Source organism: Peromyscus californicus, unplaced genomic scaffold (assembly GCF_007827085.1).
Source record: "Peromyscus californicus insignis strain IS unplaced genomic scaffold, ASM782708v3 Scaffold_4__1_contigs__length_199733344, whole genome shotgun sequence".
In the NCBI taxonomy this organism is placed as follows: Eukaryota; Metazoa; Chordata; class Mammalia; order Rodentia; family Cricetidae; genus Peromyscus; species Peromyscus californicus.
Genome location: NW_026294562.1, coordinates 71730938 through 71754652, shown reverse-complemented (window position 1 = coordinate 71754652; position 23715 = coordinate 71730938). Strand labels below are relative to the sequence as shown.

Sequence of the window (23715 nt, the reverse complement as noted above, 5' to 3'; positions counted from 1 at the left end):
CCCCTTCCTCCTCTCTTCCTTCCCTCTTCCTTTCTTCTCCCCTCCTTTCTCCCCTTCCCTCCCTCCTTCCCTTTCTCCCCTCCCATCCTTCTCTTCTTCCTCTTTCTTCCCCTTCCCTCCCTTATCCCCCTCCTCTTCCTCCTTCCTCCTTCCCTCCTTAACCTCTTTCCTCTCCCTCCCCTCCCCTCCCCTCCCTCTGTCCTCTTTCCTTCTCCCCTTCCCCTCCATTCCCTTCTCCTCCCTATTCTTCTTTCTCCCTCTCCCCTCCCTCCCCTCTCTACTCACCTTTCCAGATCTCCCTGGAGGCGCTTCTTCTCCACCTGACACCCAGAGATGTCATCCCCTTGGAAGATAACTGCTGAATCGCATCTCTTTCCTTGCTTGGTCCACATGCTGCCCTCACCTCCAGAGTGAGTCAGGGAGTCACATTGGAAAACATCCGTTTCCTCTGAAGGATTCTACTGTAAGAATGCCATAGACCCACAACTGCGTCTGCAAGGAAAAGCAAAGCAGAACTCTCTCTTCTACAGTCTGCTTAGCTAATAAGATTCCTAAACAAACATATGCCTAGAAAGCACTCTCACACACCAAAGGCCCACAGCCTTTCTCCTGCAGAGCACTGCAGATGTGCAGGCCCTGCAGCTGCCTGTTGTTTCTAGAAAAGAGAATAAAAGGCGGTTCCTGTCCTAAGGTTCTTCTCAAAAGGCGTTAGGACAGCAGACATTTCTGACATGTCAAGCACAGGTGATTAGAGCAGGCCTATGTAAATCAGTTAATATCTGTAATTTCCCTTGTTCTACAATGCTATTAGTTATTTCAAGGGTAAAAAAGGATGTTTTAGTTAATTTTTTTGAATCTTACTAGGTACCCGTAGCTTAACTTAATGATTTGTATAAGTGATAGTAATTGCTAGGACTACGGTCGAGTATTATTAGCTATAAAATGAACATGGTTATATGTTCAACAGAACTAGCAAGGGACAGAAATGCAGTTGTATCCAAGAGAAAATAATTACAGCAATAATCAGTGTAATTCATGATAATGGCTGAATTGAATTTCACACCATAGCTCCAAGCACTTACATTTAATGAATGTAGTTTGTGCTTGTTGACTAAAAAGGTTTTTAGCAGAAAATCGATAATGTAACTTCAGTGTTTCTAATTGCGTTTGCAATTATTTTTTTTTAAAGTAGCAGTTCAATAAGGATTTTGTAGAGAAAATTGAGGTATGTGAGTGCCGTGAATGCTGGTGTGTTAATTACTCTTCCTGTACATTAGTGCTGCAGTGCCTTAATATCTATTTATTACAACATATTGATTAAAATGGATTTGTATTCAATTTTAAGGCTAGCTAATGTAATGGACATTGAGACTTTTCTGGAAGCATTGGCTGGGATTACAAGTCACTGGTGTAATGAGGCTTCTTCCAAGAGGCGATTTCAGAACCCATTGGACAAAGCGAGTGGTGGGGCCAAGTGCAGGGGGGGCCAGAATGTGCACTAGATTCCACGGAGAGTGGCAAGGACATGTGGCCCCAGACACATGGCGACAAGTCACAGAGCCCCACTTGGGATAACCGGTTTATGTGTGTGTGTGTGTGTGTGTGTGTGTGTGTGTGTGTGTGTGTGTGTTTCTGAGTCTGAGGATGCCAGGATCCCTCAGGGCAAAGCTTTTTGGCAGAGTATGTTCTTACTTTGGAGAAACTGAGGCACTTTGTCCTGCTTCAGCCTCGAGATCTTGGAGGAAGGAGGTGCACTGGCTTTACGTAGACACCACATTTCTGGTTCCCACCAGTGTAAGGTGGACCAGCATTCTTTGCTTGACTGTGACTCATTTAAATATTATCATTCTCATGGGTTTCACTGGAGTTGCTTACAGGAGTAGAGGTGAGGGGGTTTTTGTTTGTTTGTTTGTCTTTTTGTTTGGTTTCTTTTTTTGTTTGTTTGTTTGTTTGTTTGAGACAGGGTTTCTCTGTGTAGCCTTGGCTGTCCTGGAACTCCTTCTGTAGACCAGGCTGGCCTTGAACTCACAGAGATCTGCCTGGCTTGGAATAAAGGTATGCACTACCACCACCCAACTAAGGTGAGGGGTTCTTTAAAAGCATGAGTGCCTTGCTCTTGTCTACACCTCTGAATAAAATCCCTCTCCCTGAACAGCTTCAGGGAGAGGTGGGTCCTTGAGGGCTCCTCCCTGCCTCTGAGACAGAATGATTTAATATCCTTGGCCAAAACTAATACTGTTCCATGAGCATGGGAGATCTTTCCATCTTCTGATATCTTCTTCAGTTTCTTTCCTCAAAGACTTAAAGTTTTTTCTATACAAGTTCTCCCCTTGCTTGGTTAGACTTATTTTATATTATTTTAGGCTAATGTGAATGGTGTTGTTTTCTTGAGTTCTTTCTCAGTCCATTTGTCATTTGTATATCAGAGGGCTACTGATTTTTGTGAGTTAATCTTGTATCCAGCCACTTTGCTGAAAGTGTTTATCAACTGTAGGAGTTTCCTGGTGGGATTTTAGTGTCACTTGTGTATACTAATCATATCATCTGCAAAGAACGATATTTTGACTTCTTCCTTTCCAATTTGTATCCTCTTGATCCCCTTCAGTTGTCTTATTGCTCTAGCCAGAACTTCAAGTACTATATTGAGTAGATATGGAGAGAGTGGACAATCTTGTCTTATTCCTGATTTTAGTGGAATTGCTTTGAGTTTCTCTCCATTTAATTTGATGTTGGCTATAGGCTTGCTGTAAATTGTCTTCATTTATTTTTTCTTTTTCCTGGTTTTTTGAGATAGTGTTTCTTAATGTAGCATTGGCTGTCCTGGAACTTGCTCAGTAGACTAGGCTAGACTTGGTAAATTGCCTTTATTATGTTTAGGTATGCCCTTTGTTTTATTTATTTTTTTTTTTATTTTTTTGGTTTTTCGAGACAGGGTTTCTCTGTGTAGCTTTGCGCCTCTCTTGGAACTCACTTGGTAGCCCAGGCTGGCCTCGAACTCACAGAGATCCGCCTGGCTCTGCCTCCCGAGTGCTGGGATTAAAGGCGTGCGCCACCACCGCCCGGCTAGGTATGCCCTTTGTATTCCTAATCTCTCTAAGACTTTTATCATGAAGGGGTGTTGGATTTTGTCAAAGGCCTTTTCTGCATCTAATGAGATGATCGTGAGTTTTTTTTCTTTCAGTTTGTTTATATGGTGGATTACAGTTATTGATTTTCATATATTGAACCACCCCTGCATCTCTGGAACGAAGCCTACTTGATCATTGTTGCTAAAGTTTTCCTGCCTGGCCCACAGTCAGGACAAATCTCTCTCACCTGCCAGTCCCACAGCCGCTCAGACCCAACCAAGTAAACACAGAGACTTATATTGCTTACAAACTATATGGCCATGGCAGGCTTCTTGCTAACTGTTCTTATATCTTAAATTAATCCATTTCTATAAATCTATACCTTGCCACATGGCTTGTGGCTTACCAGCATCTTCACAAACAAACATGCTGTTTGTCATCGTGGCAGCTGGCAGTGTCTCTCTGACTCAGCCTTCCACTTCCCAACTTTATTCTCCTCCTTGTCCTGCCTATACTTCCTGCCTAGACACTGGCCAATCAGTGATTTATTTACTGACCAATCAGCAACACACTTGACAAACAGACCATCCCACAGCAGATCATGGTGGATAATTTTTTTGATGTGTTCTTGGATTCAGTTTTCAAGTATTTTTTTTTTTTTTTTGGTTTTTCGAGACAGGATTTCTCTGTGTAGCTTTGCGCCTTTCCTGGAACTCGCTTTGGAGACCAGGCTGGCCTTGAACTCACAGAGATCCGCCTGGCTCTGCCTCCCGAGTGCTGGGATTAAAGGCGTGCGCCACCACTGCCCGGCTCAGTTTTCAAGTATTTTACTGAGTATTTTGCATCTATGTTCTTAAGGGAAATTTGTCTGTAATTCTCATTCTTTGTTAGATCTTTATGTGGTTTGGGCATCAGGGTAATATTGATCAAGTATTTGATATGTATTTACTTTAAATTCATTTAAATAAAAATAAATGATATATTTTCAAAAACAAAACAAAACTAATCCTGGATCTTGCCTCTTTTCCTCTTTGCTTGTGTTTCGGTCCCCGCCGCCATCCCCACCACCATCCCTGCTGCCATCCCCACCCACCATTCCCTTCCTCTTCTTTGATGTCTTATCCTGTGGTCTACAGGATCTGCCCTTACAAGACACAATGGGACTAGATGATGTGGATTAGCTCCAAGAAGCTGAAAATCCCCCAGTGACCAGCTTTTGGGACAGGATTTCCAGTCTTGTCTTTTTGGTACCCTGGCATTACTATCTCAAAACCAAATTTAATTTTGAACTTGTCCTCTGGAGGACAGAGCAGGATTGTATAATACAGGAAACAACATTGATAAGCTATTGAAATCCAAAAGGATTTAACAATGAAAAACATGTGTACGTACGTACGTACGTATGTATGTACGTGTGTGTGTGTGTGTGTGTGTGTGTGTGTGTGTGTGTGTGTGTGTGTGTGTGTTTGCAGGTGTATGGACCTATACCCATGTCTGTTTTGGCTAGAGATCAACATTGAATGCTTGCTCTATTACTGTCCATTTTGTCTTTTGAATCAGGGCTTCTTAATGAATGTTTAGCTCATCATTTCGGCTACACTGAGTGGCCAGGAAGTCCATGTGTTTAACCCTGCTGCCCCCATCCCCACCTCAGTGCTAAGGTTATATGGTTTTTTCTGTGGGTGCTAAGGATCCAAATTCAGGTCCTCATGCTTGCATGGCAAACACTTTCCCTGCTGAGCCATCTTCCCAGATCCCCAAAGGTCTTAAGTCCCAATTCACACAATACTGCCAAGGGGCCTTGGAGAGGGCTACAATCCTGCCTTCTAACATCATCTTTTATCATACTTATATTCAACACAATCCAGGCAAGGAGCATGTTGAGTGTCTGGGTCACCAGGCCTGGGTTATTGGCCTTTTAGAGAACTGCTTCCTCCCCTCCAGTGACTGACTGGGCTCCTATCACCCCCAAAGAGGCTTTCTCAAGAATCTGGGGCTCACCAGCCAGTTGCCTCTTCTGACTTCCTGTGGCTATCAGAAAAGGGGCCACCAGCTGAGTACTTCCTGCTTGTGGTACATGCCAGGTGCACCATGTGAGTCGTCTGCTTTTATAACTCTGTGAGTCAGTCAAGGATGCTCTCATTTTCCAGAAGCACAGTGAGACTCTATGGGGTAAGTCACTGGTCCAGGTAGAGGCAGCTATAAGGTCAGTGGAAGAAGTGGAGTTAGTCCCTCGGCCTTTCTGTACACTTCACTGAACTTCTCAGCATCTGTGTCTGTACACACCATCACCTACAATGAGATCTAGCCATCCTCCCTCCTCCCTCCACCCTATCCCCTGTTCCTAAATCACTGTTAGGTGAATGGTTTATGTTAAGGTACAGGTGGCTCTGACTAGATTGTACCTCTCTTTTCATGTCAGGCATGGGCTTTTGCAGAGTCTGGAGACTGAGGTATGATCTGGAGCCTGCACAGGGCATTTCAATGTTTTGGGACTATGCTGGCACTCACATGCTAGAAAACACCTGTTTCCCAGAGAGGAAGCAGGATGGAGAAGCAGGGTACAGCTGATGAGTTGTCAGGACAGGGTGATGGGTGGGAAGAAGCATTTTCATGCCCATGGACACCTACTGTATTCTTTACTTCCAGAACTCAATTCCAATGTCTGCAGCAGGGGAGTTAATGATGGTCCTTGAGTTGACTTGCCCCTGGCCTCCTGTCAAGGCTGGGCTGGAGGCATCTCTTTTTCTGCCTGGATTTGGGGAACGTTTGTGACCATTGCCATTTGATACAGCATTTCATTATGTATGCAACTGTGGCTGGCCTTGAACTTGGGGTGGTCCTCCTGCCTCAGCTTCCCCAGTGCTAGGGTTACAGGCATGCACTATTGTGCTAGGCACTGCATTTGGAAACTTTGGAGTGTTTGGAAAGGATAGTGAACCCCTGTAATTAAAAAGAAGGATGCAAGCTGCTAGACGAACGGAGCTTCTGGTCTCAGAATTCTATCCAATCTGCGTGAAAATAGCTCCCGAGAAACATCCCCTGTCCTTTGCTGCCCCAACCGGGAAACACCCAATGCTTTGATAGAGAGTCATTAGTCTATGGATTAAAAAACCCACGCTTAGCCAACCTTCCTTGATCCCTTTTGGCACATGGTATAAACAGAAGACTATGGCTCCATGAGGCCAACCAGGAGCCCAGGGCTGGCAGAATGATGTCTCTGCTGGACTGGAAAAGACAGACACCCTGACTGTTTGACCAACAAATGTATAGAAAATAGCAGCTGGTAAGTAGCAATTACATAATAATCTTGTCCAAAAGAAAATGTGGGCTCAAATTAAGATGATTTCACAGGAAAACATTAAGGTATACAAAGAGTTCTTAATAAATAGAAATAAATAGTGCAGGGTTTTGCGCCATGGTTATTTTCGGTGGTTATCTGACCCGTCGCGGCGGCTGTTCAGGTGCATTTTCCGCAGGGCTCAGTGCGGCATTTTGCTCTACAAAAACAACTAGATCCTTTCCAGCCAATGATTACTTGTAATTATGCTTTCCCCTGCTATTATTCTAATAGACCTGTCATGTTGCTGAGAGGACTTGCGTTTGGAATATACAACGGCTTTTATGGATGGACCGCGGGGAACACTTAATATCGCCCTATTTTTGAATTATCAAGTTCTATCCTTTTGAAGTCTGTGTTAGTGGAACTCCTATTTATGAGATGTGCTGTGCTTAAAGGTTTGCTATTGATGAAGAGGTCCAACAGAGCCTTTATCGAAAGCACGGCAGCATTCTCCCTGAGAGATAAATAGCCGTGCTAAAAGGTATGGTGTGTACCTAGGCTGCAAATTACTAGCCAAGTACCTCGTCCCAGTATACTTCAAAAATACCTTTATGCCTCTTGTTTGTTCTCCTTTCCATTGAGATGAATGACATTTCTGAAACACGGAGGGGTGAGGCGTGCTGGTTGTCGCCGGTCATCGGCGTTAATTGCGTTGCGCGGGCTCATTTGTTCTGGCACAGGATGTCTGTCTGAAGACGCGCACATGAACACAGCTCGCAGACACTGTGCTTGCCATTTGGGGAATTGGCTGGGCTTTACGTTCCCTTAACCAAAAGGTGGACTAGGCTGGGTTCCAACACTTTTTGGAGGAGGGGAAGGTGTATGCAAATGAATTGCCCACCTTGGCACTTGTTCAGAAGAAGCTGAGCAAAGCTGGGGACGGATCAAGGGCCTGAGGTTTTCAGGCAGGGCTATGTACAGAGTGGGGCTCACTCCTGGGCTGGACCGATGGAACAGACAGCCATAGAGACTTAGAATTCTGGGCATAGCCTGATGAGGTGCTATCAGAAAGTGGTCTCAAGGTCTGGTTATCTGGGCCAGCTGGGTGGCCACCACCTTTTGTTGACGTTCCTTTTAGCAGCTCCACCAAATAGCTCGTTTGTGGGCCCAGAGGTGGAAGCATTTGGGACTAACATAATTGGACGATGCAGGCCCTGTTTTGGCCCTGGGCATCTATGATGTGTCGTGGAGAAAGATACATGGGGTGGTTGACACACATAGGAGTTTGGAGGGAAGTCGTGCTGTGGCACTCTCACACTGTGTAGAAATGCATTTTGAGGCAGTCAAGCTTCCAGCTGGTATCCCGGAAGCAGACATCGCTCCCTTGGCAGCCGACATGGAAAACACAGAGGCGGGCCCAGGGAACAGCTTTGGACCATGCGGCAAGAATTTCACATCGATTCCCCAAAGAAGGCAAGCTATTGCTCCAGCGCTCGTTGGCGGTTTTTCATTTAGAACCTCCATGCATCAGAACCTTGCCTACACACTCCCTGTCTAATTCATCTTCACCCATATATTTTACCATTACGGATAGCCTTCCCCTTAAGCTTGTCTATTTACTAGCTGGTGTGACAGATGACAGCGACGCCGAGCCATGCTAGATGGCATTTGTGTGGCGCCAGTGCCAGAAGCATTCTAAGCCTGGGTGTTGCATATTTATTGATCTCCATATTCCCAATAATCTGATGCCCGTCACATTTGACAACACTATGTGGCGGGGTCAGCTAGATGGGGCTAATGAAACTGTTTCCAAGATGGATGTTGTTTTCCACAACATTACCCTTGCAAATAGCTGTCAGTGGGGGTGTTTCACTGTCGGGCCAGGCATTTGAGAACCCTTTTTGTTGTTGTTGTTGTTAATAGTTGACGTTAACATTAAACAAAACCTGAAGCTATTAGGTTTTAGGATTTGTATATGAGAGAAAACGTGGACGGCTTGGCATCTTTCCAAGTGAAAATCTTATTAACGGACGTGGTGCTTGTGGCAAAGTCCTCAGTAACTGGAGATTGGCTTGGCTGTCTAAAATGCTTGACAGATAAGCCTGAGATGATATGAAAAACCAAATGGGAAACAGTGAAGTCTGGAGGATTAAACAGGCGAACAGAGGGCTTGCTGCACACTAGGGGTACAAAGCACTTCCTGTTTCTTTCTTTTTTTTTTTTTTTTTTTTTTTTTTTTTGGTTTTTCGAGACAGGGTTTCTCTGTGTAGCTTTGCACCTGCCTTTCCTGGATCTCGCTCTGTAGCCCAAGCTGGCCTCGAACTCACAGAGATCCGCCTGCCTCTGCCTCCCGAGTGCTGGGATTAAAGTTGTGCGCCACCACCGCCCGGCCTGTTTCTTAACTTCTAGCTGCTTATGAGTGGCTGGCACCAAACACACTGAGCTTGAGATAAAGCCTTGAAAAGAAATCCTCACAAATAAACAATACAGAGGATTTGCAAAGAGGACCCGATATGAAGAAGAGCTGCACATGCGTGAATAGCACAAGCTCATCCGGGCACTGATGAGGATGTTAGCGATGGATTTCCATGCCTGCCCTTTGGAAGTCCTGCAGAGGGCCAGTTAGAGACGTTGCACTGTATGTCTATGATTTCCATGCTAGATAGTGACCTGAAGGGCCCTTTCTTTTGTCTTTCTCTGTGTTTCTGTACATGTATGTGCAGGTGTGTTCACGTAAATGCACAAGGAGGGCCAGAGGTCGGCGTCAGGTGCCCTCTATTGCTCTCCATTCCTGTCTTTTGAGCCAGGGCCTCTCACTAAACTCAAGACCCGCTGATTGGCCTGTGATCTCAGTCACCCTGTATATTTTCCTCCCTCCCCAACCCAGGGCTAGGGCTGCAGATACACTCTGCCGTGTCCAGTTTTTTACGTGAGTGCTGGGGACTTGAACTCAGGTCCTTGTGCTTACGTGGCAGGCGCTTTACTAAGTATGCTATGTTCCCAGACCCTGAGCACTCTTTCTAATGAGAGTCTTCTGAATAGACTCAAGGTGGTTATTTAATCAGCCAAAATTCACAGGTGGTTCTAAGCTCCTGTGTGCCAATATTTCTGAGGACCTGGCTGCCGACCTTGAAGGATTTTCAGTTCTTTAAGAGAAGTCTCGTTAGTTTTAGTTAACAAAAGTGGGTGTATTGAGTGGGCTCTTGGAGCAGATCCAGACAGGACTCTACAGTGGAATTTATAATCCCCAGCTACCGGTTCATCTGGTGCTCCTCAACAGTGACTTCATTTCCCCAGGGCAAGCCTTTGGGGCCATTCCCTCACCACACTGCTCACACTCAAGAGACTGAAGGACCACTCGGGGCTTGTTTGTTGTGTGGGGTTGAAGGCAGAAGGCCAGACACAAGCTGACTAACTGCTGTGTCTTTTTCTTTACCAGGTGCCAGCACCTCTGTCCATCCTGTCCTCTTTTGGGTCATCCCTTTTTACCGCGTGAAGTGGAAAGAATTGTCAGGTGAAGGTCGGCACTGGACGGAGGCTCATGTTCTCTTCAGATAGGTAACTGCCTTCTCCTTCATGCTCCCCCGACCCCCGCATCACTATGGAACATGTACACCTCCAAAAAAATACGGTCTGTCTTATAAATACCTATGAGGAGGGATAAAGGAAATGAAACCAGACAAAAGTGAGCTTCACACGAGACTGCCTGCAATTTAAGAGACAAAATTCTCATTAAAGAAAAACACCATCAAAGAGGATCGTGTAGGAGCTGAGAGTTAAAGCCACCCTAGGTAGTTTTAATTTAGGCATGAGCAAATTACATGGATAGTAGTTGCTATAGTAACTGCTAGACAATATGGCATTTATGTTGCTATTGAGATGTCTTATACTTCACCAAAATAAGAGCGGAAAAGGGTCTTTAGGAGCATGCAAACACTACCCATAACAGATGATTCTCATAAACATTTTACTTCTTCTGTCTTAGTGTTTATTTATAATGGAATTCGTATCTACGATTATACACAGCCCATGAGTTTTTGTTGTTGTTAGAAATTTCTCCTAAACAAGATGTCCATTTCAATGCCTAATCCTCCCGGCATATCAGAGGGCGCCCTGCCTGCCAGTTTGGCTGGCTTTAGAGTGGAGAATTCTGTGGTTCCCTTGTGGTATTGATGGGCCAGTGCAGAGCTAATGAATCAGACCCAAAGATCAAGAAAGCTGAAGAATTCAGGGTAGGAAAAAATGCTGCTATTTTTATGTTATTTTCAGGGTTTTTGACAATTAGCATAATTTTGAGAAGCACTTGAGATCCTTTCTGGAGACAAGATGTTCAAAAGCGTCAGTGCTGTGATGCCAGCATCTTATGTGGGCCGCTGGAGCCAGTAGAGACCGGGGATGGCAAAGAGGGGAACTGACATTTTGCTTTGAGACATCTGTAGAGAGATGCCCATTCCTCAGGCCCTCGTGTGGGTGGGGAGGCTTGGGAGCAAACTCCAGAGGAAGAACCCTAACAATGGCCCTTGTCTTTTTCACAGCTTCAGGACAACTACTCCAATGTGGTTTGGGCAAATTCAGTTTGCATCTAGTTCTTTAAAATTATCAAGATGAAACAAACTGATACTAATTTAATTAAATTGTGCTCGTCAGTTAGGCTTCCTTCTATTTGGGACAGGAAGCAGCGTTATTAAGAAGGAACAGTGCAGAGGTAAGGTTTCATTTCCTAAATGGCGGCACCATGGAAATAATGACGAGATGCGCCTTGCTTCTGTGCATGCCCTTGACTTGCTCTCTCAGCCAAACCACATGCAGTTTGCTCTCTGTAAGATTGCACGGAGTAGTGGGGTGGCTGTTGTCTTCAGTACTAGGCAATCCAAGTTCTAGTCCCAGGCTGTGCCATTTCCTAGGATTGTGGTCAAAGGCAACCAGCCCAGTGATATTTCTTATTTGTAAAAATGACCCTTAGGATGTCCACTCAGTCAGGTGTAACTGGTGTGATTCAGCTTTCTTTCCATCAGTATAACAAATAGCCTGAACTAATCAATTATAAAGAGACAAGTTTGATTTGATTCCCAGTTGTGAGGTTCCAGTCTTGGATCAGTTGATTCCCCTGTATTTGGGCCTGTGGCAAGGCAGCATAGAGAGAGGGCAGAGGCCAGGGGAAAGATTGAGAAGGGGAGGGGGAGGAAGGGAGGAGGGGGGAGAGAAGCGGGGGCAGGAGATCCATAATCCTTTTTGAGGGCACATGCTCAATTACTAAAACCTCCCCCTATGCCACAGCCCTTTACAGTCTTATCACCTCCCAACAGCAACAAGCTGGGAACAAGCCTTTAACATGTGGCCTTTGGAAGCCATGCCACAGCAGAGCTATATGAAGCACAGTGCTGGGACACTCAGGCTCTGAGTTTGGGCTTTAAGATCCAGTTCTTAGCAGCTGATCTTTATCCCATCTCCTGTGTTGGTTGGTCTTGGCTGCCAGCTGCTCCCCTGATTCTCTGGTCTCGGTTTTCTTGTCTGTATAATGGCATCACTGGTCCTGGCAGCCTCAGAGGGTCCTGCCACTTCTCCCCATTCTGTGACGGTATGGCATATACTTTCATAGAATGCTAACTACTGTAGCTTCCCTTTAAGGAACACATGGAGAGACTTCCCCAGTCTTCGCAGTCAAATGCAAATTCCCCTTGTTTTTCTGAATTTGAAGAGCAGCTCAAATGAAAAGCCAATTTGAAATCAATGTGGCTTGGCTTTTAGGGCTGGAAGGAGCAGAAGCCATCAGTTGGAGCTCTTTGCCTTCAGGCCGAAAGTGGGTTTCAATTCTTATCTCATAAACGAAGCAATTGAATTTCTCCTCAGAGCTCAAGTGACCAATGCCGTCTCATGACCCTCAGTAATTTGGAAGCCTCGACTTGCTCTGAGTTTATGCTTCCAGAGAGTTCTCAGTGAGGAGCAGGTTCCAGGCCACTGAGACAAATCAGGGGGCTAGGGCGCTTGCCGCCCTGTCTGGACGCTGGAGTTCAATCTCCAGAATCCATATGGGGAAGGAGAGAACTGAGTCTTGCAAATTGTCCTCTGACCCCACATGGGTGCTGTGGTGTATGTGTGCCTGCTAATACACACACACACACACACACACACACACACACACACACACACACACTAATAGTAAATTTAAAATGGAGCATTTCTGAGAAAGAACATTTATGTGTATGCTACCGACTCTCCATTCAGTATTGTCCACTGCATTCCCCATGGTGGGCTGAGAACCTACAACAGCCAGGGAGAGAGCCAGAGAGTAGAGTCCTGTGGAAGAGCATTATTTGTCACCTGACTCAGTCCCAGGCTACCCCGAGCTCTGTGCCTGAGACGCCACAGTGTCCCACTCCTGCAAAACTCATTAGACCATGAAACAAGCAAGTAAGAATCAATTATTTTTTTTAATATCTAGTCCCAGAAATTCTTTGGAATAATATGTCAAAAATGGTTATCGCATCTGTCGAAACTGGCTGAGAAAAGCTCAGGATTTCTCTAGATATTTATAAGATTTCTAGGTAATGGCTGCCTTTTCTACATGTGAGTGGAGTTCCACACATGCCTTCTAAATGTATAGGCAGCCTGGCACATTTATTCTCATAGAGGGTAATTATTACAGTCTTTCCCCCCTGAAATGAGCCTTTTGTTTTATGTTTTCGGTGAGAACTTGTGAAATATTAAGATATTTTACTGCCTTAATGCCCTGAATTGTTTGCCTCTCCATATTGCAATCTAAAACTCATTAACAGTTGAACAATTTAATCAGAATGAATCAAGTTGTGGAATGGAGGCAGGGGCAGTTCACAGATCCATAAAGCATGGCTGAAACTTTTTCTGAACAGCTTCATAAAACTTGGAAGGCAGCAAGAAAGAGGTGATTATCCTGGAGGTGTCAGGGTACACAGAACCTGGAGCCATGAACTTGGTAATCGTTCTTTCTCACTCAGCACATTTGCGGAGCTTGCTCTTAATTCATGGGATGGGCCCATGCTTACAGGGATTTAATCAGAAAATCCTTCTGCAAGGGTTTTCTCTTCACAATGGACATGACCAGGAAAGCAAAATCAAAGTGGATATATTAGGCCTGACTTTAATTCCAGGAGTGGTCCTCTGATAAAATATTCCCCCTCCCTGTGGTTGCCAGGAGACCTCAATTTTAAGATGTTTTAATTTAATCTGTGCATGCGTGTGTGTGTGTGTGTGTGTGTGTGTGTGTGTGTGTGTGTGTGTGTGTGTGTGTGTGTTAGGGGCTATTTGTGTATATGTGTGTGTGTGTGTGCAGTGCACGTAGAGGCCAGGGAACAACATCAGGTATCTTCTTCAACAGATTTCTATCTTATTTTTTTGCAAGACAAGGTCTCTTACTGAACCTGGAGTTCACCAAATCATCTAGGCCAGCTGGCTAGTGAGCTCCAGGATCCTCTCGTCTCCCAAATCCTGGGGTTATAGACACATGCTCCTGTACCCAGCTTTCCCTGCAAGTGTGGGGATCTGAACTCAGGTGCTCACATTTACACAGCATTGGCCTTCAAGATTGGGTTTCTTCAGAGAAAGAGATTTCCTGACTTCCTCTGATGCCCTGATATTTTTAATGTTAACAGGTCAATCTTAACCCCGCCACCTCTGTTCTGCCACCCAGGCCCAGGATTGTTCTGTCCTCCCTCGGCCTCTCATCTGTGAGACGGTAAGGCGTAGTCTGTGGGGGTGCCAAAGTTATAGCTCATGGGGGCTAAGTCCCTTAGTGCTTGAGATCATGCCAGACAGGCACGTCTTGGCCAAGTCTGACAAAGACACTGTGCACTGTGCCATCTGCTAAAGGCACCTTTGCTCCTGACCTGGACACACTGGTTCTGACACAGGCACAAACTCTCGACTCCTGATTGCCAGGGCAGCTTGTGACCCTTGGCTTAAGAGGAACCACTGGAGAAAGACAGCAAGTTCTCTGTGAATTACCACTGGGCTTGGGAGATGCCTCGAGTTCAAACTCACATCGTTTATTATGTGGCATTTGGGTATAGAATGCTTCCTTTCTACTTCTTTTACTTGAGGCTCTGGTCTATCTGGATTTGCTCTTGATACTTTTGCTAACTGTCTTATGTTGGACTAATCAAGATTTGTGTGTTCTTTCTGTTTCCTTAGTGGCTACCCTCCCATGTTAACATACATGCTTATATTAACAAATAGCATTTCTTGGTTTCTTCGTCCTGCCTTCTTCTAAATCCAAGGAGGCTATTAGAACATTGCGTATTAGCCTCAGCAGCATGAAACATTTTGGTAATGTTATTCCATTTACCCCTGTCATCATTACCACTATTACTGTTGCTATTATAACCATGATGGAATATTTTGTAGTAAATCCCAGACATCGTGTCTTTCCATGTTCCTCTCTCCCATATAACCCTATGCCATTATAATAGTAAACAAAACTAACTACTCATCTGACAGATGTTGGGAAATACTTTTGTAAACTGTGTGAAGATATGTCCCTGTCATTCCTCATCTATGTAAGGCACCTTGTGATAGGCCTAATAAAGAACTAATGGCCAATATCTAGGAAGGAGATGATAGGCAGACATTCTGGGCTGAGATAAAAATTCTGAGGGCTGGAGAAATTGCTCAGAGGTTCAGAGCACTGACTGCTCTTCCAGAGGGAAACCATGAAGGTGGAGGGCTGGGAGAAGTGGAGGGAGGGGAAACTTCAGCTGGGATATAAAATAAATAAATAAATTTATTAAAAATTAAGACAATAAAGAAAAAGTGAGTCTACTGAGTGATGATAAAAAAAAATAATAGTAAACAAAATTAAATAACAATAATATTGTTCTATCTCTCCAGATTTAAAGTTCTCTAAGTTGTCATAAAAATCTCTTTTGCATGGTGTGTTTGAATAACTACCCAAATTCAGGCTCACATTCCACATTTGGTATTTTCTTAAGTATATCCCATCTTACCCCTCCATTTTCAAAAACTCTCTCTCTTTCTCTCTCTCTCTCTCTCTCTCTCTCTCTCTCTCTCTCTCTCTCTCGCACGCACGCACGCACGCACGCACACACACACACACACACACACACATTTTTGAGACAATGTCTCATATAGCATGCCTCAAACTCACTATACAGCCGAGGTTGCTTTTGAACCTTGGGTCCTTCTGCCTCTATCTCCTAAGTGCATCACTATGTCAAGCTCAAAACACCATTTATACTTTGAAGAAAATGTAAACTGTCTAATGCTCTGATGTTTGCTAGCTGCTTCTAGTCAGGGCTCTATAGTTTAGCCTTTAGTTCCTTAAGACAAATCAGCGCTTGACTTCAGTAACTATTTTAATTCTATTTTTAGGGTTGGAAGACTTAAATGTGTAGCTCATGTGACATTAAGTATTCCCAAACTTCTGTGCACTCATCACCTTGGTCTTCTCTAGAAATTCTTCCTGGTGGGTTTCCCCGCTGTTGCCAATATGGTGGGATCTAGAGGTAATGGGGCTTCTCAGAGGGGATTAGGTTATGTAGTCTCTCCCTCATCAGTGGGTTAAGATCTACCTAGAAGAGGCTTTACAAAGTGTGGGGCTCACTTGTCATTCCAGCTGCTGTGGGAAGACAGCATCTCTCTCGTCTGGAGGTGGCATCTTGGAAGCAGAGAATATCCTCCTCCAGTCCCTGAACCTGCTGGTACCTTGATCTTGGCTCCACAGCCTCTAGAACTGCGAGAAGATAGATTTCTGTTCTCTATAGAGAAAGTTTTGACTCTCGTTTTGGAACACTCAATCCTAAATGGGGTGTCTCCATCAGACCCCTCTGCTCAGGGCTTAGGGAGCTATACAGAAGAGGGGGTGGGAAGATTGTAAGAGCCAGAGGGGATGGAAAGGAAACAGTCCCTTCCAGACACAACAGGTCCAGTACATACTTGAACTCAGAGACTATGGCAGCATGTGCAGGGCCTGCACAGGTTCAATTCAGACAGGTCCCAGCACTGAAAGGGGGAAGTGGACACAATCTTCTATCTCTGAGAAGCCATAGCCAATGACATCTGCTTGCAAAGGAAAAATTGGTTTTCTCCAGTGGAGCCTCACTGGGTATGTTAGCCACACTTCACACACTTCAGAGCAGTCCCCATGCCTGTTAGTAGATGGCCAACACGGAACAAACTCAATGGTATTTTTGTGGACTTATATTGCTTTGTTTGGGCTTTCTGTCTGTCTTTTGCTCTTTCTTTCTTTTTTGTCTTTGGCTTGAATATTAGGACTTCAAATTCTGTGTTTTTATGAGTTTTGTTTTTGTGTGTGTTTGTGTCCCTGTGTGTATCTGTGCTTTCCCCTTGTTTTTTTTGAGGCAGGGTCTCTCTCTGTAGTCCTGGCTGTCCTGGAACTCACTATGTAGACCAGGCAGACCTTGAATTCACAGAGACCCACCTACTTCTGCCTCCTGAGTGCTGGGATTAAAGGGAAGCCCTACCATGTCCAGTGTGTTTGTTTGTTTTTATTTTCAAAATTCTGGCTTATTTTGGGATTTTTTGTTTGCTGGGTTTTTTGTTTGTTTGTTTTCTAAAGAGTGGAAGAAAGAAAGAGAGAACATGGTATTGGGAGGATGGAGCGGTAGGGAGGATCTGGGAAGAGTTGGGGGAGGGGAAACTGTGATCAGAATATATTGTATGAAAAAGTTTTTCAATTAAAATATTTAAAAATCAATCAGTAAATTACCTACTCTTAGATAATTGCACATCAGTCAGCAGTAACATGGGTAGAGAGATACAAAGATGGGCCCTGTTGAAAGTCCATCTCCTGTCTATAAACTTCACCATTCTAGGTCCTTACATGTCTGTAAGCATAGTTTATGGTTTTACCTTTCTGTGGCTGGCTTATTGCACTTAGTGTGATGCCTTCAAAGTTGATCCATGGTGCTGCTTGGGACAGTACCTAATTTTATTTTATTTGTTTTAGATAGGGTTTCACTATGTAGCCTTGGCTGCCCTAGAACTCACCATGTAGACCAGGCTACCCTTAAACTTACAGAGCTCTGCCTGTCTCTGCATCCTGAGTTCTGGGAGTAAAGGTGTGTGCCACCATACCACACCCAATTCCTTAAAATTTTAAGAATGAATACTACTCCGTTGTATGTCTGGGCCATCTCTTATCTGTTTGTTGGTGGATGCTTGGGCTGCTTCTGCCTTCTGAGATTGTGAATGGGAATGCCATTGATGTATTAATGGTTTCCCCATTCATCGGTGTCTAGATCTGTTATCTTCATATGAGTTACTAAACGGTGGTATTCCTAGTATCTTCTATGTACAAATTTTCAGGACAGTGAGTTGATAGCATTGGCGGAGTGCACTGTGACAGTACTTAAGCTACTGAGACAGCCATGCCACTGACTACACTGTCTTTAGACTCTGTGATTATGTTCTTGGTACAAATTTGGACCCCTCACCTCTGTGTGCTTGGGATTTCCATTGCTTGGAGGATTAGAGAACTTTCCCCATCTGCCTTATCGATAGACATTATCTCCTTCTTGCTTCCTGAGGTGAGAATTTTCTGGCTATATTCTGCTGGAGGGGTACAGGCTTTGGAGGAGACCACTTTATATTAATCTGTGTCTCAGCTGGAGATTCTTTTTCTGTGTGGGTCAAGTATTATGATCAATCCATGTGAGTCTATTAAATGGGTAACAATTTATTAAGATATAAATTGAGGAAATACACTCACAATTACAGAATGGAGTAGACAGCAGAAGTCATCCTCTGATCTGACTGGGAGCAAATCCACCTCTCAGGCAGGAGCAGGAAGAAGGGACCACGTGACCCCTCTCTCCCCTCCTTATAAGAGGTCACATACAACAGCAGGAAGCACTGCCTCCTTTGGGCCATATAACTCAAGGTCATGGGCAGAGCAAACACCACTACAGTCAAGGGCCTATGTGTGGGTCCCATATCCTGTTGAGCCCTAAGGGATGCTCCTCTGTGTTTGCCAGTCTGACTCTGAGTGCTCTCTTTGCCCCTGGTACCCAGAGGCCCCCCTTTCCTACTTCTAAAGCTATCTGCGTATTTCATCTGGGTGTTCCAGTTCACCCAGCATCTCCACGTATAACAAGGAGAAGGAATTCTCCAGGAGCTGAGATCTTCTTACTCATTGAAAGAAGTGAGATCCATGTTTTCAACAACTAGACAGAAAGAGTAAAGTGAGGTGGGATTTGAGGGTGAGCATTTGCTATATGCAATAGTCTCTTTTAAGGAGGGAGTTTTGGAGGGTTGAAACTAAAACTTTATCTCTACCCCAAATTGAGTAAGTCTGTGTTGCAAAGAGGCTGCCTGTCCTGCACTTGAGTGTTCTGGGCTGTGCTCATGTACGTAACTGCACTGTCAGCAGAAGGGGAGAAAAACCAGTCCTCCCAAAGTTCAGCTACCAGATACACTGCAAACAAGCTGTACATGATGGGCCTCTGGGAGGAAAAGGTCACAAAAAGAAGAAACCCAGAGAGTCCTGATGGGACAATTAGGAAAACCCACTTAGTTTTCTTTCATATGCCTAGTTGTACATTCAACAAGGTATGCAGCACCTTCTGCTCATTTCCAATAGAGCACAGAGTTGACCTTTCCTCTTCCAAAGGGGTGGGTCATGATTCTCTCTTCTAAAGCACTGGTATTTCTAAATCGAGACTATGCTGGAAATACCTTTAGACTGAATTTGTCTGAATGGTGGAGAACAGAATCTAATGTTGAGGTTCTCAGTGTCTCAAGAGCATCTTAGCCTTACCCAGAGACACAGCAGCTTTCCCAGGGCCCATCTCATAGTCAGAGAACAGGCACTGGCAGTGTCTCCTACTGTCACCTGCCAGCATTGCTCTGCTGGTACAGAATGGAAATCTTCAACGTGAAGAACAAGTTGTGGCAGTCCCTCGTGCCACAGGGAACTCCAATTGCTGTTTCTTCTGACTTGTCCTGTTCTTGCAACACCCTAAACAGACAGGACCAAATGGAAACTCTGCATTTTCTAAAGCAGAAATCTGTCATAACCATTCTCTTGTATCACATCCTTCAGCAAGTGTCCCCAAAGCCAAGCCTAGCCCCCTGGTCTGGCACTCGGGGCCTCTGCATGAAGCCCGACAGCCAGCTCTCCTCAGGTGTCCTCTGCTCTTACATTGGTTGCAGCCTTGGTCTGTAGCTCCTCTTGGATCTGCAATCCCTTCTTCCTCAGAGACCATGTAACTAATGACCAAAGACAGCAGCGCTGAGACCCCTGGGCTCCACTGTGTGGTGTGGCTGAGCTTCCTCAGAGGGATTCAGGCTGGCTTTGGACCTTGTTGCCTCTTTGCTACCATGGTTGACTTGACCATATACTGGGTACCCAAATACTTGGCTCCTCATTATTTCTGAGTGCATCATGAGGGCGTTTCTGGATAAAATTCGTGTTTGCTTTGTGCTCGGTGAAGCAGATGGCTCTCCCCACTGTGAGTTAGCATCATCTAATCCACTGAGAATCCAATGAGAACACCAAGTGGAAGAAGACAGACTTTGTCCCTCTTGCCTGACACCATCTTCTCCTATCCTCACACTGGATTTACTCAGTCAGTGTCCTGGTCCTCAGGCTTTGGGGCTTGAATTGGATTGTATTGCTGCCTGTCCTGGCTCTCTCTCTCCCAAATGGCTGATTGCAGCACTTCCCAGACTTCCTTATGAGCCAATCCTCATGACCGACCCCTTCTCTATAGCCTACTGTCTCAGTTTCTCTGGATAAACTTAATATATCCAATTGCAAAACGCATCCCTCCCTCTCGGGATTTACTGCTCTGACTCTCTGAGTGTGTTCTCTCCATCTCTGAGAATTCGTCATGCTGAACTGTTAATATTATCCAATTCCTGCCACACATCTAAGGAGGCGTCTTGCCTACTATGAGGAAATCAATGGCAACAACATGAGTAAAAGGACATTTTGGACATGGGTGTTTGTAGTTGAGTCCCCTCTATTTGGGAAAGCTGGACCAGAGAGAGGATCTTGTGGCAGATTCCACCCTGACATCAGACTGTCCATTGACACACTTTGGTTTCCCCCATGAAGGCTGGGCTAGTTTCCCAGACTAAAAGGATCAGAGGGCAGAACCATTTAGTGTTCCAGCAGGAGCACTGTTGCCATGGGAAGATGCTGAGTGGGTAGGTGAATAAGCCAGTGGGAGAATGAAATGACCAGGGGAACCATTGCTGTGATGAACAAAGCCATCACTGGGAGTATCTGGAGTGACTCCTGGGACCCTCATGAACACAGGGAGCAAAGCAGGGTTACTCCAATCTGAGGAAAGAATTGAGCTGAGCTATGTTTGCGAAAGAGAACTGTGGGCTCAGTGAAAAGAGGGCTTTGTCACACTGAGACCTTAGGCATAGCTGCCCATCTATCTACCGACTCCTCTCTGTTCAGCCATTGGTCTCTCTACCCAATCATCCATCTATCCATCATCCATCAGCTCATCAGTGTTGAAACATTCATCTACCGATTCATTATCCATCCATTCCTCTTTTCCTCCCCCTTCCTTCTCTTTTCAAATATCCACAGTACACTAGGGATTCCAAACACAAATATGGCAGAGATCCTATTTCTACCTCAATGGAACTTGGGGTGTGTATCAGTTACTTGTCTTACCACTGTGATAGACTATCTAACATACACTCTACAGAAGGAAGGGCTGATTTTGGCTTACAGTTCTAGAGGACACAGCCCATCACGGCGAGGAAGGTCTGGCGGCAGGAGCAGAAGGCCGCTGGACACATTGCATCCACATTCAGGAAGCAGAGAGAGACGGGTGTTCAACTCCTGGGATCCTAGGCCATGGAATGGTACCACTCACATGCAGGATGCCTCTTCACACCTCAGTTATTATAATCTAGATAATCTCTCACAGATATGCTCGAGGATTTGTTTCTACAGTGATTCTAAATTCCATCATATTGTCAGTCAAGGTGATCCTTCGCAGTGTGTAATGGGAAAAACATCACACAAAGCTTCTATATAGTAGGATAATGACTCAGAGATACACCCTCCTCTATGCTGTGAGTGACATTAAGCTAGGAAAGGCTCTACAGAGGAGGCGGGGCTAAGAAGAAGCATTCATTGTCTGGAGCTTCATCTTCTTCCTCACCTGTAGGAGAAGGGCATGGGGCCAAATGACAGAGATGGAAAAGCTTTCTGTCACTTCATAAGTGGCAGGCCCAGATTTTATCCTGGGCTCCCATTAAATGGATGGAGGGCTAGTGGGAGACAGAGAGTTCAACACTGGGCAGAGTTTGGGGCACTCCACTTTAGAGAGGCTCCCAGATCTTTGTCCCAGAACTGACCATTGTTCCAGAATAGCTGATGGAAAAACTCCATTATCCTACTCCTTGTTCCCAGGACAAGGCTAAAAGAGACTCTCCAAGCTTCTTCAGGCCCTAGGACCTCATTGTCTGTATTGCGACAGGAGCCTTCTGAATTTAATAGCCTCCATTCAGAGTGATTCAAACCTTGAAATTTAATTATCTTAATGTTAAGTGTTTTGTGTTCAGGTATGGCGCACTGACCATTCACTGTTAGTAGGAAGCTCTGGGCGGCTAAACCTACCTCCACCTTAGTGGGAATGAAAACTGAATATATTTAAAGGAAATTTCCCCCCAAAGTAATTGCCTTCCATGAAACACCAAGTAGGCTTCGGGACTGAATTTATAAAGCCGGCGGCTGTGGATGAGAGCTACCATATTTGGCGTGGTTCTCATTAATCCTGGGTCTCCAGGAGGAGCGATGTGAAAGGTTCAGATTGTAAGTGACAGGTGTTTATGGTTCACAATTGCATTAACAGGCTCTTAAATATGGGTTAAAGGCCTCCATGAAATATAGAATATACCTTAAAACGTGGCCGAAATTTTTGCCATTTTGGACCTTGCATCACTTACAGAATTAGCATCGCTTTTGGTTAATCAACTGCCAGTGTAAATTGCTGTGGTCTGAATCGCTTCTAAGCTCCAGTGAGCACAGTTTGCTTTGGCCTGTTGCTTTTTTTTCCCCCCTCCCCCTGTTTCTTTCTTCTTCCCCTGGGCCTTCTGAAGGCCTTCAGCTGATGGAGAGCTTTTAATTTCACATTTTGGCCCCCACCACAGGTGATCAACAAAGGTTTCCCCACTGCTCTGGCTGGGGTCATCCGGCCTCCCGTCAATCCCACTCCCGTAATTACACCCAAAAGGTGCCTGAGATCTGCAGCTAATTTGCGGCCTCTGTTTAGCAGAATTTAATAGCAGGTATTACTGCTGCCGCGGTAATTAAGGACCTTTGTCAATAAGACGGAATGGATGGCCACACTTGGTTGTAATCAGTGGGCTCTCGAGAGCCGGAGGAGCGAAAAAAAGGAGAGAAGCAATCCATTTTGTGAATAACACCGCCTCCTTGGCTTCCTCCCCCCTCCCAGCTCGGGGGATGGAATAATAATTCCCCAGGCAACGAAAGTACAGGAATAAAAGTACTTACCCTCCAGCCGGTGATTTTTTTTTTGACTTTTTATTTACTCTACTGAGCTTTCTTATTTGCTCCAGGCTGCATTTGATGAAGTATTGTTTAAACAGCACAGAGCAAAATGAATGAAGGGCAGCAGGGAGAGGAGGCGGGATTTTTAACCAGGTGGCCAGGGAGGCGCCCTTCTTGAAGGTGGATGGCGTGATGCTTATCAATTATATTTCCCAGGGATTAAAAAAAAAAAAAAAAAGGAAAAGAAAAAAGAAAAAAACCCCTACAAAACCAAGTGGCTTCATGAAGAGGTGGAGGGTGTCATTTTGCGCCGTCTTTGAACATAGCCATTCAGCTCTAAATGGGTCGCCTGTAACAAGCGAGAAGTGAACTTGGGGAGCGCTGTCACCCTCCCTAATGTACCGATGAATGGCCTGGGGAGGGGGCAGCCAGGGAGGGGAGGGGGCAGGGGCTGGCGGCCACAATTCAAAGACACCGCCAAGGTGTGTGCCCCTCGCGGTAATTGGAGAAGAAGCTGCCTTCCCTCGCCGATTTCTGGCCTTTTTACTGGTTTTAACAAGCATGATGCTTTTAATAGTGCTTCGAGTACCACCTTTTTATACTTTCTCCCTTTTTAAAGCAGCTTCAACTATACTCTTTCCGTCGCTAATGTCTGAAAAACTTCTACCTTTAATCATTCCTGGATGCGGCAGCAAACAGGAGCCCTTGCCTTTTGCAATTACTGCTGGATAGCTGCTGCCTGGCAGAGAAGGAGGGGGGGCGCCCGGAAAGCACTGGGTGGGGGCAGGGAGGGAGAGGGAGGGGGAGAGCTGTGGGTGGGTGTGTGGTTATCTTCTGAGGACACAACAGGGGCCTCTTGTTAGGGCAGG

General features: G+C 45.2%; 1 long non-coding RNA gene across 2 annotated transcripts in view; it reads left to right on the top strand.

Moving 5' to 3' along the window:
- Positions 1 to 23715, top strand: part of LOC128125232 (uncharacterized) — a 116027-nt gene that overhangs the window by 31209 nt on the left and 61103 nt on the right. The window contains exons 5-8 of one of the 2 annotated variants that reach the window (XR_008223112.1): positions 294 to 410; positions 9791 to 9909; positions 10887 to 11056; positions 13980 to 14062. This is a non-coding gene — a long non-coding RNA (uncharacterized LOC128125232). Of the gene's footprint in view, positions 1 to 293; positions 2878 to 3067; positions 3182 to 9790; positions 9910 to 10886; positions 11057 to 13979; positions 14063 to 23715 lie in introns of those variants that run through there. The other variant, XR_008223113.1, reaches the window with a different exon arrangement.